Source organism: Pempheris klunzingeri, chromosome 24, assembly GCF_042242105.1.
Source record: "Pempheris klunzingeri isolate RE-2024b chromosome 24, fPemKlu1.hap1, whole genome shotgun sequence".
Lineage (NCBI taxonomy): Eukaryota > Metazoa > Chordata > Actinopteri > Acropomatiformes > Pempheridae > Pempheris > Pempheris klunzingeri.
In genome coordinates, this window is record NC_092035.1 from 11,697,092 (window position 1) to 11,707,476 (window position 10,385).

General features: G+C 46.4%; 21 non-coding genes and 1 pseudogene across 21 annotated transcripts; 20 read left to right on the forward strand and 2 right to left on the reverse strand.

Annotated features, from left to right (window-relative positions):
- The first annotated feature begins 3,323 nt into the window (after positions 1-3,323).
- On the forward strand, positions 3,324-3,394 carry trnag-gcc (transfer RNA glycine (anticodon GCC)). The gene has a single exon. It is a non-coding gene; the product is annotated as a tRNA-Gly (tRNA).
- Positions 3,395-3,670: 276 nt separating this feature from the next.
- trnag-gcc (transfer RNA glycine (anticodon GCC)) lies at positions 3,671-3,741 on the forward strand. Its single transcript has one exon. It is a non-coding gene; the product is annotated as a tRNA-Gly (tRNA).
- Positions 3,742-3,840: 99 nt separating this feature from the next.
- On the forward strand, positions 3,841-3,913 carry trnam-cau (transfer RNA methionine (anticodon CAU)). Its single transcript has one exon. It is a non-coding gene; the product is annotated as a tRNA-Met (tRNA).
- A 112-nt stretch (positions 3,914-4,025) lies between these two features.
- On the forward strand, positions 4,026-4,096 carry trnag-gcc (transfer RNA glycine (anticodon GCC)). The gene has a single exon. It is a non-coding gene; the product is annotated as a tRNA-Gly (tRNA).
- A 99-nt stretch (positions 4,097-4,195) lies between these two features.
- On the forward strand, positions 4,196-4,268 carry trnam-cau (transfer RNA methionine (anticodon CAU)). Its single transcript has one exon. It is a non-coding gene; the product is annotated as a tRNA-Met (tRNA).
- A 112-nt stretch (positions 4,269-4,380) lies between these two features.
- trnag-gcc (transfer RNA glycine (anticodon GCC)) lies at positions 4,381-4,451 on the forward strand. The gene has a single exon. It is a non-coding gene; the product is annotated as a tRNA-Gly (tRNA).
- A 99-nt stretch (positions 4,452-4,550) lies between these two features.
- On the forward strand, positions 4,551-4,623 carry trnam-cau (transfer RNA methionine (anticodon CAU)). The gene has a single exon. It is a non-coding gene; the product is annotated as a tRNA-Met (tRNA).
- Positions 4,624-4,735: 112 nt separating this feature from the next.
- Positions 4,736-4,806, forward strand: trnag-gcc (transfer RNA glycine (anticodon GCC)). The gene has a single exon. It is a non-coding gene; the product is annotated as a tRNA-Gly (tRNA).
- Positions 4,807-4,905: 99 nt separating this feature from the next.
- trnam-cau (transfer RNA methionine (anticodon CAU)) lies at positions 4,906-4,978 on the forward strand. Its single transcript has one exon. It is a non-coding gene; the product is annotated as a tRNA-Met (tRNA).
- A 661-nt stretch (positions 4,979-5,639) lies between these two features.
- trnam-cau (transfer RNA methionine (anticodon CAU)) lies at positions 5,640-5,712 on the reverse strand. Its single transcript has one exon. It is a non-coding gene; the product is annotated as a tRNA-Met (tRNA).
- Positions 5,713-5,944: 232 nt separating this feature from the next.
- Positions 5,945-6,016, forward strand: trnad-guc (transfer RNA aspartic acid (anticodon GUC)). The gene has a single exon. It is a non-coding gene; the product is annotated as a tRNA-Asp (tRNA).
- Positions 6,017-6,098: 82 nt separating this feature from the next.
- Positions 6,099-6,169, reverse strand: trnag-gcc (transfer RNA glycine (anticodon GCC)). Its single transcript has one exon. It is a non-coding gene; the product is annotated as a tRNA-Gly (tRNA).
- A 587-nt stretch (positions 6,170-6,756) lies between these two features.
- LOC139224611 (5S ribosomal RNA) lies at positions 6,757-6,875 on the forward strand. The gene has a single exon (XR_011586645.1). It is a non-coding gene; the product is annotated as a 5S ribosomal RNA (ribosomal RNA).
- A 142-nt stretch (positions 6,876-7,017) lies between these two features.
- Positions 7,018-7,126, forward strand: LOC139224160 (5S ribosomal RNA; annotated as a pseudogene).
- A 155-nt stretch (positions 7,127-7,281) lies between these two features.
- On the forward strand, positions 7,282-7,400 carry LOC139224646 (5S ribosomal RNA). The gene has a single exon (XR_011586678.1). It is a non-coding gene; the product is annotated as a 5S ribosomal RNA (ribosomal RNA).
- Positions 7,401-7,542: 142 nt separating this feature from the next.
- Positions 7,543-7,661, forward strand: LOC139224612 (5S ribosomal RNA). Its single transcript, XR_011586646.1, has one exon. It is a non-coding gene; the product is annotated as a 5S ribosomal RNA (ribosomal RNA).
- Positions 7,662-8,134: 473 nt separating this feature from the next.
- Positions 8,135-8,253, forward strand: LOC139224211 (5S ribosomal RNA). The gene has a single exon (XR_011586272.1). It is a non-coding gene; the product is annotated as a 5S ribosomal RNA (ribosomal RNA).
- Positions 8,254-8,408: 155 nt separating this feature from the next.
- On the forward strand, positions 8,409-8,527 carry LOC139224598 (5S ribosomal RNA). The gene has a single exon (XR_011586633.1). It is a non-coding gene; the product is annotated as a 5S ribosomal RNA (ribosomal RNA).
- A 142-nt stretch (positions 8,528-8,669) lies between these two features.
- On the forward strand, positions 8,670-8,788 carry LOC139224613 (5S ribosomal RNA). Its single transcript, XR_011586647.1, has one exon. It is a non-coding gene; the product is annotated as a 5S ribosomal RNA (ribosomal RNA).
- Positions 8,789-9,261: 473 nt separating this feature from the next.
- Positions 9,262-9,380, forward strand: LOC139224213 (5S ribosomal RNA). Its single transcript, XR_011586273.1, has one exon. It is a non-coding gene; the product is annotated as a 5S ribosomal RNA (ribosomal RNA).
- Positions 9,381-9,535: 155 nt separating this feature from the next.
- Positions 9,536-9,654, forward strand: LOC139224614 (5S ribosomal RNA). The gene has a single exon (XR_011586648.1). It is a non-coding gene; the product is annotated as a 5S ribosomal RNA (ribosomal RNA).
- A 473-nt stretch (positions 9,655-10,127) lies between these two features.
- On the forward strand, positions 10,128-10,246 carry LOC139224214 (5S ribosomal RNA). The gene has a single exon (XR_011586274.1). It is a non-coding gene; the product is annotated as a 5S ribosomal RNA (ribosomal RNA).
- Positions 10,247-10,385: the final 139 nt, after the last annotated feature.

Here is a 10,385-nt window from a genome sequence, read left to right on the forward strand (position 1 = left end):
TAGAATAAATAAAAATTAAAGTACAATTATTAATGTTTGCCCCAAACACTACACAGTGCAGTATACTACATTTTAGAAAAGTTTTTTTCTGTACTCTAATAACCTTTTGACTGACTGGATGACTAGCGTATCATTAGTGACAATGTTTCATGCAAAACAAGTCATGACACAAAGATATAGTTGAACCATATCCTCATATAGGACCAGCTTGTTCTGACTGTTGGGTAAAATTCAGCCAGAGACTAGGGCCTCTATACAAAGATCTTACACAATCAATCACATTTGGATGTACCTGACTTTGTGTTGTGCCTGCCTGCCTTCTGCCGACAGATTCTCACATTAATATATAACAGCGGGTGTGACTGATGTGCGAGCAGAGTATAGAGAGTTGGCACACGTTTGTCAGAGCACTTCAAACATGTCAGCATCACGGCTATTCATAAACACATCACGTGCAACTGAAAGGGAGGGCGGGCTGTGGGAAAGTTCCACTCTGAAGTCTGATCCAAAGGTTGCGTAATGTTGAAACCGCAGAAAGTAAACAGAGAGACGTGAGCCATGCTTTCTGTAAACGACAGACCTGGGCATCAAGACTGTTCCTGGATAGCCTCAGTTTCATATAACATTAAAAAAACATAAAAATCTCATAATCACAGGGCATTTTGCTCTTGATTAATGGTGATTTAATTCTCAATGCAGAAAAAATATTACACGAATGACAAAAGGCGTCTATTGTGAGAAAATGTCATACAAACAACTAGTGGAAAAACCCAGAACACCTGACAATATAGTGCAATTTACTGCAGCAAACTATCTGTTAAAGTAGATTTTATGCAGAATTGTCCAGTTTGTGTCAGTTCAAGTTCAATATAATATGTGAAGCCAAAGTTGCATTGCATGGTGCATTGTTGGCAAGTACCATGTTTTATGTGTTTCATCGACATTCACTTATAAATACATTCAAATTGAATATTCTATTTTGCTGTAAATGCCACTTTTCAAGCCCTTGGGAGGGTTTTTAGGCAATTCTCCTTCATATGCATTTAGACATCATATATTGTATATTTTTAAAGATTCTTTATATGTGAATAAAGAAAAAAGGAGTTGAAAGTTGTCAGTGGGTTGGTTGTATTACATTATATGGCAAGGTGTTCCTGTTATTTTGTCCACAAACTAAAATACCACTTTTAACTGTTTAAAACTCCTTACAATGACAGCAATCACTGCAGGTCCATAAAGGAATATGACACTGAGCCGACAGAAGAAGACAAGAACACCTCAAGCTACAATGAGCTCTTTATGATCTCAGTGGTGACCTTTACTTTTATAACCAATTTTGCAACAAAGGAGGGAAATGTTCTTCAAATCCTGATTCAGATTCAGAGGTTAAACATGCAAAAACTATATTCTGTAGATTCTAAAAGATAACAGATATTTTAAAAAAACAGCCTCTTTGGTCCATTGTAGCTTTCTGTGTCCTGTCACTCATGTGAAACTGTTCCATGTGAAACTGAGGATTCAGATTTGACTAAATCTGTAAAGGTGTCTGCCGGCAGGACACAGGCCATACCTTTGCAGACTCAAAATATTCAACGCCTTATGCTGCTGGTGTTGTCTGGTGTGAAAACTGAGGCATATCTCGATGATGTGGTTGTCTACTCTGTTGACTGGCCTTCGCATATGGAAACCTTGACCACTGTGTTTCGGTGCCTGCAAGACGCTTCGCTCGCCTTAAATCTTGCCAAATGCAAGTTTGCCATGGCCACCATCACCTAGCAAGAAGGTTGGTCAGGGTCAAGTGCGGCCAATAGATTCAAAAATAACCGCTGTTGCTGAGTTCCCTGCTCCCACCACCAAATGGGAGTTGCGTCGCTTTCTTGGCTGGTTAGCTGGTTATTATGGAGGATTTAGTCATAACTTTGCTTCGATTGTGTCTCCTCCCGTGTTGCTAGCCCCCAACGTCTTCAGGCCACAGGGGTAGACTTTAGGAAAACCTGGTTTGGTGACACCAGAGCCGGCTCTACCCATAATGGTGGCCCCATGTGAGGCACAAACTCAAAACCCTCAGATTATGAGACTGACGTGCAGGAAACTGTGCCAACGAAGCCCATAACAATTACAAATGATGGTTCTTCGGACACATACACTTCAACACTGGGTTGTTTCAGTCTGAGCTCTGTCACCTTTCCACCAAGGTCTGTACACAAGGACTCTGCCTGTCTCACTGTGTCCCCCTTGTCACAGGAACCAGGGACACCAGCTGGAGGAGGACCATCTGAAGGAGTCTGCAGTTCTCCACCACACAGTCCCGCCTGGAGGTTGAGCTGTGTGTCCTGGGTGTTGCGTCACAGGATGGTGGTGACAGCCCTTTCGTCATCAGGAGTGAGACTCAGTTTCACTCTGACCTTTCTGTGGCAGCAACTCAGGAGGAGCAGGACAAATCCAGCCAGTGCTGCACAGTCCTGTGCAGGCCACTTGCTGCCCTCTGCTGGGCGTCTAAGACACCACAGCAGTGGATGAACCTCAGCATCAGATTCCTGTCAACAAGGAAAATGATCCAAACTTAATGGTATTACCACATTATGTAATTGATTGGTCATAAATATTCCAAATGAAAGACAACTCAAATAATTTTTATTGAAAAATATTTCTGTTAAGAACTCCCTATTTTAGACATGTTTCAGGCCTCGTTGGCGCAGTAGGCAGCGCATCAGTCTCATAATCTGAAGGTTGTGAGCCTTTCAGAGTAGTCCCATACATCTGTCTGGTTGTCTGAGTTGGGTTTAGCGGAATCTACCCAACAGCCCCCCTGGTTAAAAAAATAAGGTAGGGAAAGGACAGCTTCTGTGCAAACTGGGCAAACCAACCTGTCCTTCAACAGGTTCGATTCTGCCCAGCCACCCTTCCCCCCAGCTTGTCGTCTTCCTCTTACACACTGAACTGTCACCAGTCCACTCCTCCCCCCATCCCCCTCTCCTTAAAAGGTGACCAGGTGAGAAGGGAGCGCAGGAACATCAAGGCGAGAGAGGCCTCCTGGTGGTATAGCAGGTCTGTGCAGGCTAGCTGCTAGCCTTGCCCTGATGCCTCCACGCTTACCCCGCTTCTGCTTTCTCACAGTCCGGAGAGACACATTCAACCACCGATCCATTGTTTACAGTCGGGATCAGCTGTCAGCTCTGAGCCACACAACACTTCTCGGCGAGGAAATGCTTCAGAGCGACAATAGTAGTAATATACTTATCTCTTCTCTTCTGTTATCATAAGTTTGTGCATGTCATGGGTGCAGCCACTGGCCGACAAGGTCATGTGACAAGGTCATGTGAGCATTGGTGGTTCAGTGGTAGAATTCTCGCCTGCCACGCGGGAGGCCCGGGTTCGATTCCCGGCCAATGCAAGTTCTACTTTTGGAGTAGTACTGTCAAGGTTTTATACTGTAATTTTTCAAATGCTTCTGTTTGCGTTCGTAAAATGGTCGATTTTACTCACTTTTCAGGCCTCGTTGGCGCAGTAGGCAGCGCGTCAGTCGTGAGTTCGTGAGTTCGAGCCTCACACGGGGCAGAGGTTTTGTCACTATGGAAGTTCACCTGGTAACATTGGTAATTTGTCTCTTGCTTGTTCGTGTCATGGGTGCAGCGATTGGTCGATAAGGTCACAAACCAAGGTCATGTGAGCATTGGTGGTTCAGTGGTAGAATTCTCGCCTGCCACGCGGGAGGCCCGGGTTCGATTCCCGGCCAATGCAAATTCTGCTTTTGGAGTAGTACTGACAAGGTTTTATACTGTAATTTTTCGAATGCTTCTGTTTGCGTTCGTAAAATGGCCTATTTTACACACTTGTCAGGCCTCGTTGGCGCAGTAGGCAGCGCGTCAGTCTCATAATCTGAAGGTCGTGAGTTCGAGCCTCACACGGGGCAGAGGTTTTGTCACTATGGAAGTTCACCTGGTAACATTGGTAATTTGTCTCTTGCTTGTTCGTGTCATGGGTGCAGCGATTGGTCGATAAGGTCACAATCCAAAGTCATGTGAGCATTGGTGGTTCAGTGGTAGAATTCTCGCCTGCCACGCGGGAGGCCCGGGTTCGATTCCCGGCCAATGCAAATTCTGCTTTTGGAGTAGTACTGACAAGGTTTTATACTGTAATTTTTCGAATGCTTCTGTTTGCGTTCGTAAAATGGCCTATTTTACACACTTTCCAGGCCTCGTTGGCGCAGTAGGCAGCGCGTCAGTCTCATAATCTGAAGGTCGTGAGTTCGAGCCTCACACGGGGCAGAGGTTTTGTCACTATGGAAGTTCACCTGGTAACATTGGTAATTTGTCTCTTGCTTGTTCGTGTCATGGGTGCAGGGATTGGTCGATAAGGTCACAAACCAAACTCATGTGAGCATTGGTGGTTCAGTGGTAGAATTCTCGCCTGCCACGCGGGAGGCCCGGGTTCGATTCCCGGCCAATGCAAATTCTGCTTTTGGAGTAGTACTGACAAGGTTTTATACTGTAATTTTTCGAATGCTTCTGTTTGCGTTCGTAAAATGGCCTATTTTTCACACTTTCCAGGCCTCGTTGGCGCAGTAGGCAGCGCGTCAGTCTCATAATCTGAAGGTCGTGAGTTCGAGCCTCACACGGGGCAGAGGTTTTGTCACTATGGAAGTTCACCTGGTAACATTGGTAATTTGTCTCTTGCTTGTTCGTGTCATGGGTGCAGCGATTGGTCGATAAGGTCACAATCCAAAGTCATGTGAGCATTGGTGGTTCAGTGGTAGAATTCTCGCCTGCCACGCGGGAGGCCCGGGTTCGATTCCCGGCCAATGCAAATTCTACTTTTGGAGTAGTACTGACAAGGTTTTATACTGTAATTTTTCAAATGCTTCTGTTTGCGTTCGTAACATGGTCTATTTTACTCACTTTACAAGCCTCGTTGGCGCAGTAGGCAGCGCGTCAGTCTCATGATCTGAAGGTCGTGAGTTCGAGCCTCACACGGGGCAGAGGTTTTGTCACTATGGAAGTTCACCTGGTAACATTGGTAATTTGTCTCTTGCTTGTTCGTGTCATGGGTGCAGCGATTGGTCGATAAGGTCACAAACCAAGGTCATGTGAGCATTGGTGGTTCAGTGGTAGAATTCTCGCCTGCCACGCGGGCCTCAGACATGTCTAAAATAGACCATTTTTCAGAAACAAACAGAAGCATTCGAAAAATTACAGTATAAAACCTTGACAGCGCCGTTAGCTCTTCCATCGTATTGGGGAGAGAGCTTACGTTCCCCGTGATGACAGACGGTTTACACGATTTATACGGTCTTATGGGCTCCCTGCGCTTCACACCTACTCTGCAACCCCTCTTCCTTCTACTTATCTCAGCGAAGGATGGGGGGAGGAGTGGACTGGTGACAGTTCGGTGTGTAAGAGGAAGTAGACAAGCTGGGAGGTGGAGTGGGTGGCAGGGTGGATGGGGTAGGGAGAGTGGGCAGACTTATTTTTGACCACAGGGGCTGTTGGGTAGATTCTGCTAAACCGAACTCAGACAACAAGACAGATGCATAGAACTACTCTGAAGGGCTGTTAAGTCCTGCATATAGTTACTCCTCACAAGTGACGTGATTGAAGTTTATTCCAGGTGAAACCTTAGCATTGTGGCGGTAAAACATGTGCCCCGTGTGAGGCTCGAACTCACGACCTTCAGATTATGAGACTGACGCGCTGCCTACTGCGCCAACGAGGCTTACAACTAAACCATACTGGACAATTTTTCATATGCATACAGAAGAATGACAGTATGAAACCTCAAAAGTACACCGCACAAGAATTATATAGTAAGCAAGAAAACTGTAGATGTCACATGATCACATGATCATGTCAGCTTGATATGAAGCAACAGGACCCACCAATGCAGGTCAATAACCATGGTGTAGTTGAAAAAGGAAAAGAGGCGGGGCTTGAAATATGCACGCATCTCCTCGTTAGTATAGTGGTGAGTATCCCCGCCTGTCACGCGGGAGACCGGGGTTCGATTCCCCGACGGGGAGTTGATATGCTTTTCCTTTCCTCTTCTGTGACCTTTATGCAATTTCTCTTTACAAGCTTAACAGCAAAATAAGAAAAGCATGTTGCATTGGCCGGGAATCGAACCCGGGCCTCCCGCGTGGCAGGCGAGAATTCTACCACTGAACCACCAATGCACAGTTCCTGCCTTTCCTGCATACTTTCTTAACCAAGCAAGTGTCTAACATTTGCATTGCGTGTCTTTACACAAACCTGACTCCGTCCATACGTCCTACACTGATCTACTCTTCCCAACGGGCGCACTAGTAGGTGCCATAATTTAACAAATCAAGAAAATCACAACCCATCCCTCACCTGGACATAGCGCCTGGACATAGCGCCTAATACAATTAAGGATGGGACAGACGATTGAAGTGTGTGGGACCATACCAAAGGTCTACATCATGAGCCTTCTCACTGTAACAGGACGAATTTAACGACAAACAGGCCTTTTCAGTCAGTATCAATGAGAAACTGACACATTTGGTGCCCTTATCAGTCAAACGTTTAACAAAAGTAACCACACTCTCCTCCTTTTTGGGGAACACATTTGTTGTTTTAACTATATCCTTGTTTTCTCCTACACTCTCAAAATAACAGCCCCAGCCTCCTCACTGTAAAAGGGACCAATTTAGCAACTTTAACAAAAGACCTATTACTGAAGAGTGCTGGACCAAACTACAGGTCAGCATCTATAAAATGCCTCTTTGTGAGTGACACTCTCGCTTACGGCCACACCACCCTGAACAAGCCCGATCTCGTCCGATCTCGGAAGCCAAACAGGGTCGGGCCTGGTTAGTACTTGGATGGGAGACCGCCTGGGAATACCAGGTGCTGTAAGCTTTTGCAGACAGCAGAAGGTGCTGCTGCTTCACAGGAGACGGACAAGACGTTTGACCTTTGAACTCCTGTTTTGGTGAAGTTCATTCACTGCTTTTTCTACAGGTCAGCATCTATAAAAAGCCTCTTTGTGAGGGACACTCTCGCTTACGGCCACACCACCCTGAACAAGCCCGATCTCGGAAGCCAAACAGGGTCGGGCCTGGTTAGTACTTGGATGGGAGACCGCCTGGGAATACCAGGTGCTGTAAGCTTTTTCTCTTCTCTTTTGCAGACAGCAGAAGGTGCTGCTGCTTCACAGGAGACGGACAAGACGTTTGACCTTTGAACTCCTGTTTTGGTGAAGTTCATTCACTGCTTTTTCTACAGGTCAGCATCTATAAAAAGCCTCTTTGTGAGGGACACTCTCGCTTACGGCCATACCACCCTGAACAAGCCCGATCTCGTCCGATCTCGGAAGCCAAACAGGGTCGGGCCTGGTTAGTACTTGGATGGGAGACCGCCTGGGAATACCAGGTGCTGTAAGCTTTTGCAGACAGCAGAAGGTGCTGCTGCTTCACAGGAGACGGACAAGACGTTTGACCTTTGAACTCCTGTTTTGGTGAAGTTCATTCACTGCTTTTTCTACAGGTCAGCATCTATAAAAAGCCTCTTTGTGAGGGACACTCTCGCTTACGGCCACACCACCCTGAACAAGCCCGATCTCGTCCGATCTCGGAAGCCAAACAGGGTCGGGCCTGGTTAGTACTTGGATGGGAGACCGCCTGGGAATACCAGGTGCTGTAAGCTTTTTCTCTTGTCTTTTGCAGACAGCAGAGGGCGCTGTCTCTGGACTTCACAACAAAAGTTTTTCATGGTCCTATTCAGTGTTTGCATCCATTACTGACAAGCCTATGCTGTTCTCTGCTGGACTACACTGACATACAAAGCACATGAAGCTAACATTACACACACTCAACCTCCAACTATGCCAAACGACAAACAGGCCTTTTCAGTCAGTATCAATGAGAAACTGACACATTTGGTGCCCTTAATAGTCAAACATTAAACAAAAGTAACCACACTCTCCTCCTTTTTGGGGAACACATTTGTTGTTTTAACGATATCCTTGTTTTCTCCTACACTCTCAAAATAACAGCCCCAGCCTCCTCACTGTAAAAGGGACCAATTTAGCAACTTTAACAAAAGACCTATTACTGAAGAGTGCTGTCCCAAACTACAGGTCAGCATCTATAAAAAGCCTCTTTGTGAGTGACACTCTCGCTTACGGCCATACCACCCTGAACAAGCCCGATCTCGTCCGATCTCGGAAGCCAAGCAGGGTCGGGCCTGGTTAGTACTTGCATGGGAGACCGCCTGGGAATACCAGGTGCTGTAAGCTTTGTCTCTTCTCTTTTGCAGACAGCAGAAGGTGCTGCTGCTTCACAGGAGACGGACAAGACGTTTGACCTTTGAACTCCTGTTTTGGTGAAGTTCATTCACTGCTTTTTCTACAGGTCAGCATCTATAAAAAGCCTCTTTGTGAGGGACACTCTCGCTTACGGCCATACCACCCTGAATAAGCCCGATCTCGTCCGATCTCGGAAGCCAAACAGGGTCGGGCCTGGTTAGTACTTGGATGGGAGACCGCCTGGGAATACCAGGTGCTGTAAGCTTTTGCAGACAGCAGAAGGTGCTGCTGCTTCACAGGAGACGGACAAGACGTTTGACCTTTGAACTCCTGTTTTGGTGAAGTTCATTCACTGCTTTTTCTACAGGTCAGCATCTATAAAAAGCCTCTTTGTGAGGGACACTCTCGCTTACGGCCACACCACCCTGAACAAGCCCGATCTCGTCCGATCTCGGAAGCCAAACAGGGTCGGGCCTGGTTAGTACTTGGATGGGAGACCGCCTGGGAATACCAGGTGCTGTAAGCTTTTTCTCTTGTCTTTTGCAGACAGCAGAGGGCGCTGTCTCTGGACTTCACAACAAAAGTTTTTCATGGTCCTATTCAGTGTTTGCATCCATTACTGACAAGCCTATGCTGTTCTCTGCTGGACTACACTGACATACAAAGCACATGAAGCTAACATTACACACACTCAACCTCCAACTATGCCAAACGACAAACAGGCCTTTTCAGTCAGTATCATTGAGAAACTGACACATTTGGTGCCCTTAATAGTCAAACATTAAACAAAAGTAACCACACTCTCCTCCTTTTTGGGGAACACATTTGTTGTTTTAACGATATCCTTGTTTTCTCCTACACTCTCAAAATAACAGCCCCAGCCTCCTCACTGTAAAAGGGACCAATTTAGCAACTTTAACAAAAGACCTATTACTGAAGAGTGCTGTCCCAAACTACAGGTCAGCATCTATAAAAAGCCTCTTTGTGAGTGACACTCTCGCTTACGGCCATACCACCCTGAACAAGCCCGATCTCGTCCGATCTCGGAAGCCAAGCAGGGTCGGGCCTGGTTAGTACTTGCATGGGAGACCGCCTGGGAATACCAGGTGCTGTAAGCTTTTTCTCTTCTCTTTTGCAGACAGCAGAAGGTGCTGCTGCTTCACAGGAGACGGACAAGACGTTTGACCTTTGAACTCCTGTTTTGGTGAAGTTCATTCACTGCTTTTTCTACAGGTCAGCATCTATAAAAAGCCTCTTTGTGAGTGACACTCTCGCTTACGGCCACACCACCCTGAACAAGCCCGATCTCGTCCGATCTCGGAAGCCAAACAGGGTCGGGCCTGGTTAGTACTTGGATGGGAGACCGCCTGGGAATACCAGGTGCTGTAAGCTTTTTCTCTTGTCTTTTGCAGACAGCAGAGGGCGCTGTCTCTGGACTTCACAACAAAAGTTTTTCATGGTCCTATTCAGTGTTTGCATCCATTACTGACAAGCCTATGCTGTTCTCTGCTGGACTACACTGACATACAAAGCACATGAAGCTAACATTACACACACTCAACCTCCAACTATGCCAAACGACAAACAGGCCTTTTCAGTCAGTATCAATGAGAAACTGACACATTTGGTGCCCTTATCAGTCAAACGTTAAACAAAAGTAACCACACTCTCCTCCTTTTTGGGGAACACATTTGTTGTTTTAACGATATCCTTGTTTTCTCCTACACTCTCAAAATAACAGCCCCAGCCTCCTCACTGTAAAAGGGACCAATTTAGCAACTTTAACAAAAGACCTATTACTGAAGAGTGCTGTCCCAAACTACAGGTCAGCATCTATAAAAAGCCTCTTTGTGAGTGACACTCTCGCTTACGGCCATACCACCCTGAACAAGCCCGATCTCGTCCGATCTCGGAAGCCAAGCAGGGTCGGGCCTGGTTAGTACTTGCATGGGAGACCGCCTGGGAATACCAGGTGCTGTAAGCTTTTTCTCTTCTCTTTTGCAGACAGCAGAAGGTGCTGCTGCTTCACAGGAGACGGACAAGACGTTTGACCTTTGAACTCCTGTTTTGGTGAAGTTCATTCACTGCTTTTTCTACAGGTCAGCATCTATAAAAAGCCTCTT